Below are 5,956 nucleotides of genomic sequence, written 5' to 3' on the forward strand. Positions count from 1 at the left end.
AACAATTTATTGACTTAGTGCTACACTAGCAGCTAAAAAAAACAGGGTTTAGTAGTTCACCATTACATTTTATGCAACCACAATATAGAAAATATTTTTAAAAAGAAGCAGAAGTGTCTATTTCAAAGGTTCTGGTGAGAAAATCAACATCAAGAATTACTATCTGAAATGAGTAAGCAGAATATTGTAAAGCAAGAGATATTCTCTTGAGCAACCTTCTCTGCTCCCTGCCCTGGTGATACAAAGCCAGTAGTGTTTATTCTCCTTTGAAAATTTGTATCTGTGAATGAAAGACGTGCAAGAAGAAAACCGACACAAAAGCTGCTGATGAAAAGGTATTTAAGGACTATAGCTCAGAACCCTACTGAAAGTTGGCTTTGCAAGTTTGAAATTCATCAGTACCATCTTGGAAGTGTAATCTGAAATCTGTAAAGGCCAATGTTTTGCAAATACCAGACAATAATAGCTTAATGTAGCATCAGAAAATGTCAAGCTGTGTAATTTCTGCTTTTTGTAACACTTGAGAAGAACGACCTGGTAAACACAGTGTTCCACAAAGCCTCATTTACGTGCTGTGGGGGATGGTGCAGTTCTTTGGTAGACCACAGGAAATCCTTATATTCCGTAGATAAATGTGCTTGCAAGAATTTTCAAGTAATTTTATTTCATGACTTAAGAATGCTCTCCACAAATAAATACCCAGGTACAAAACCCGAAAATATAGACTGCAACTCTATTTCAGGAGCATCTGCACTACTCTCTACCAAAGCATAAAACCATGAGCTCTTTCTGCCAGATTCTTTCTTACATTACTCTTTGTGGCTTTTGAAGTTTTATAAAAACTTCAAGGCACGTAAGGTCTTGCACTTATCTGAAGAACAATCTTTACAATCTCTTCTACCAGCTTTTTGAAGTAACTGTTTCTCATTACTTTTAGGATAAATTAATAGACAATCTCTCCAAAAGAATTCTCTGGTTTGGAAGTTCACTATGCTAATATTACAGGGGACTCCTCTTAGAGCTGCCAAACAAGAGTTTTCTTAGCTGTCTTGAGTATTATCCTACCCAAACTACCAAGGCAAGAGACAAATCTGATGTAATGGCTAAGTTGTTTCTCTGACCCATTAGGCCTTTCCAATATTCCATTTTGCAAGATTATTAGCCTTGGGTTTGATTCATAAACTGCATGTTTAAAACAAAAGTGTTACTAGGATACGTACATATGAAATTTAACTAATGTTAGCTCAAGACATTCTCCTGTCAACAGCAATCTCTCCCAATTGAGAGAGATGTCTTTCCACATGCTACCATATTCCCCAAAGGCTTTTCATATAAAGGATTAAGAGACTGGAATAATTGGACATTTTCTTCTAGACATTCACAATAAGATCATTTAAAATGCCACTCATTAAGGTATTTTTTTACTTGAAATAAAATTTGAGGAAAGCTTGGACTACAAAAAATTGCTTTACAGAGCTAGGGAGATGCATTGTACCTGTTCACAAACAGGAACAGTCATTGTTACCTCAGAGAGGTTACTAGTCACACAGGAATAGTCACCTTCAATACTACAGAGGGATATTTTGCTCACATCTATTATTGTTACATGATTAAAGGCCAGTCCCCACAAATAGAAAGCAGAAAAGAACGTAAGGTGAAACGAACTAACCAAGGCATATGGAGTTCCCTAACCCAGCCCCAGTTCACAAGGGCAGAGAGCACATGAACCAGGCAGATGATCCATCCACAGCCTAGGTAACAGGAGAGACTCCCCAGGCCAGTTTACTGACAGACTAATGGAGGTACTGCCTGAAAGGGCGTAGCACTCCTTGTGGGATCAAAGGTGGACTGGGGAGGAAGGAGAATGCAAAAAACAGAGAGAGAAGATAAGAGGGTCCAGTCACATGTGAAGACTTCTGTTTTCCTGGATGACAGAGTGGCTCCATTCCATCTGCTCATATACAGAGATCAAAGTGCCTGCAAATGAGAAGGTGGCCACAGATCCTAGGGGCCCAAGAGCCTGCATCAGGGATGGGGAGAGGTGTGTGCACACAGCGTGTGGTTGTGTGCATGCTGGTGCACATAACCATCAGCTGCCAGACTAGCCTGCAAGCAGAGCAAGAGGCTCGGGAGTTAGGTGTCAGACTGGGCCAGACTATGCAGAGAAATGTGAGTCTGAGCTACTGAAAGAACCTCTCTTACACAGCCACAAGAGATTAGGGTATGAGGGATGGCAACTGGAAGCACCATAAAGTCTGAGCTGGCCACATAGGGTTTGAAGAGTGGCTAATGTTTAAGGCACTAGCTATCCAAAAGACTCCCTCCCTTTCATGAGGCAATCTTGTGGCCAGCTGCCACAAGGCTAAGGCCAGTAACTGGAGAGACCCAGCACATTCACCTGTATGTGTGTCTGCACATCCAAGAGGGTGTGAGTACCACAAACTGAACTGGGGCTGCAAGCCTAGAGGGTTCACACTCAGGTCAGCAACAGTGGAGGCCAGAGGATCAGGAGTCCATTCCTGGATGGACCAAGAGTCAGTTACTGCAGGGATCCATCTTACATACAATGATGTATTTTTCATTAAAACCTTTCACCCTGATCAGTCAGAGAAGGGAACAGGATCAGGATGCTTGTTTGTGGTTGTGCAAGCACTGTTCCTTGTGTGCTGATCTCTGTGGACAGCCATGTGTGTATGTGCTAAGTGTCTAAGATCCCACTGGAATAAATGCTCTGCTTTGCTATTGCCTGGACCCAGGAACATGGAAATGCAGCAGCCTTGCCTCCATCACACTACTGGGCTGGACCACTTCTAACACCTACCACTGTCAAAAATATAAAAAAGAAACATGAATTTTCAAAAATCACTGATGTCAGAGACAAGCATTCTCAGTGATCTGTTTGCCAACTCAAAGCATCTCTCCCTTGAGCAACTTAAGCCATTCCTTAACTACCTCTATCAGTTAATTTAGCTTCAACACCCCTGCATAGTAGTAATTTTAGTTTTGCAGACATAGAAAAGGTGTCTATATTGTGACCTGAAAGCTTTTCAGAATGAAAGGACCCTTTCAAATTAGTGTGCAAAATACACAGCAGTGCATAAGTTGCTGTCATAAGGACTGAGGCCCTATCCTCTGGCAAGTCAAGTTTTAACCACAAGAAATCCCTCAACAATCAGTAGTAACCTCCTTTTCTTAATGGAGATCATGGATTTCAGAAATACTTTTTAATCCATGTGATATCTTTTGTACTACTGTAACTCCACAGCAAACTTTCACAGAATGTCCAAATGGTGAGGGGTGCAGCCCTGATGACTACATTCCTGTAATAATTCCTTTCATTAAAAACCTATGTTTGATTAACTGCATGAACCAACCAATAGACAGACTCACATCTCTCCTACAGCATAGCCCACAAGTGCAGCAAAACGGGAAGGATGAATTTCCTTCCTGCTCATAATCATACAGGAGTAAAAAACTGGGGTGATAAGACACTTAATTCAACTTCCAAATGCACCAAGAATTTCTAATTCTCCTCAACAGCTTTTTCTGAACATTTGCAGCAAAAAACACAAATTTGTTATGACATATTTTGTTATAGAGACAATGGCTTTATTAGGATATAGTCGATGCAATGCTAGATGTCTGATACCTAAACTTTTTAACTGGAAAAATCTTGATAACATTTCATTGCTTCACAACATTCCTATGCAAAGTAATATTCGCTGGTCAAATGCTTGTCAAATTCAGCAGAGTATCAAATTGAAGTTTCAACTTCAAATCATTCAATGTTTCATCCTTTTAAGTTTACCTCACATTAAGTTTACCTTTTTGAATTTCTTTGACAGGTTCTGGACTAATTTCTTAAAATAAGAATAATTGAGAAGCAAACTGGTGAAACTGCTGCTTAAGCTCTTATACAGATGAAAATAGCTGTGTACAGGCCAAGGAAAGAACTAGCTACCTGGCATAACCACCCTCCTCTGCTAAGCTTGTGGATACATACTTTCGACCCTTTTTCATGCACTATAATCCACTTAACTCTCCCTCTGCCAGAACAGTTAGAGATCAAAAGATTGGTACAATCAAACAGCAGTGCCACATGTAGCAGAACTGTATGGCTGGCAGCACAAAAATGCTAAACTACAGCATAAGGGAAACATGCTCCATTTTAATAGAGTCAAATTCACTGACTGCACTAAATTCATAGAACTGACAACAGACTTCTGTATATCTCAAAATTGCTATTAGAATAGTACTTTTTTGGACCTGAGTAGAAAGATGAACATTATCTGCCTAACTGAAGTGGCAATACTGCCAAAATATTGCCTTTGACGGAGTCAACAGCTCCTCACATTTTTGTATCATCTGCAAACTTGCTCAGTATCCCCTTAAGTCTGTCTCCAAGGCATTTATGAAGATGTTTAGCTATTAAATTCTTCGTGTTCTTCAGCTGTTTATATCAAATCTCAAGATACAAGCCTTTAGTCTCCGGTCCTCTTGTTCCTCAGGCCAGTTCAGTGTTTGAAACAAACAACTCCTTACTAAACTGATTACCCAATAAACTCCTGTTAATTATTACATTTATTGGAAGAACCTGCCTCAACCTGTAATTCTAGTTTCAATATGGAACCTCCTTTTCAAATATTTTCTTCTTAAACATGGCATCACCATTGCTAAATTATTTCAGGTGAAACATTCCAAACCCTTATCCAAGGCTTGCAGTTTTCATGTTTGCATGTTTCCAAAAACTAACAGAAAATTCAACGTCTCCCTCTGCTATCTCAGAGCATGATCTAGGTGTTTCTCTCCTTGTGGTATATAACAAACTAGACTATTCAGGCAAAGAAAACACCTCTTAGCTAAAGAAAAACCCCGCTGAGTGCACAAATGCCTTCAGATGATAGATTTGCTCTGCTGATATCTATGTTATAGCTATCAGTAAATACAGCTGAAGCAACCCATTTATGAATGCACACAAACTGTTAAATTTCAAGGATTGGAAGGTGATCTAAATGAAATTTACTCTGTAAGGTTATGCACCCTTCAGGATATTACATGATCACAAGACAATGAGAAGTGGGCATAAAACAGATATGTGGCCATAGTGCTCAGTCTCTACTGAAGTAGCTGATGTATAAAAACTGAAAACTACCAACACATTCAGCAAGATGTGTGTATCACTTAAAAAAAGTGAATGTCATGCAGTTTAACAATCGAGAATAATTTAAAAACGCTTCTAAAGGAACATTCAGTGGGACATCTCTTAACTGCCACAGCATAGGGCTTTTCCTTAAACAAAAGCCTCCTAGGGACTTTTCTGAGTCTGACTGACAAATAAGTTACATTTTGCACAAATAGCATGTTTCAATAACTTATTACTAAACTATGTTTATCCTGAGCCCTCAGCTTGACAGCAGTTTATAGGTAAAGAATTCCCACACAGGTGACAACAGACACTGGTTTTGCATGGCAATATGCCCCCACGAAACTGTATACAGTGGAATTATTTGTGGCACTTGAGGCCTTTAAGAAAGAACTTTCTCAGTTAGTAAAACTTTTCCATTTTACAGCACGGGGCAGATTTATATCTGATGTCACTGCAGCAAGAAGCTTCTTGCATGTTGCTGAGATTCTTCTCCACTCGTATATTTAATTTAAAAACTACACTCTTAGTACCAATACTATAACTGTATAGCTTTTAAAATAAACTTGGTTCTTCTTTTGTTTACTAACAGTATGATGCAGCTTCAAGTAATTTTAGTGTTTAATAGTACAAATAATTTATTTACATTATCATCTTCTACCCAACGAAAGTTTGCTTCATTTAAACTGCATGTTTTCTTTAATAAAGCAAATATAATATATATTACTTTTTAATCATATTTATATTTAGAACTAGCAGATTTCAACCACTCACAAGAAGTTTGTAATCACGAACTAGAAATGAGGCACAATC

The sequence above is a fragment of the Parus major genome, chromosome 1A (assembly GCF_001522545.3).
Source record: "Parus major isolate Abel chromosome 1A, Parus_major1.1, whole genome shotgun sequence".
NCBI classification, from domain to species: Eukaryota; Metazoa; Chordata; class Aves; order Passeriformes; family Paridae; genus Parus; species Parus major.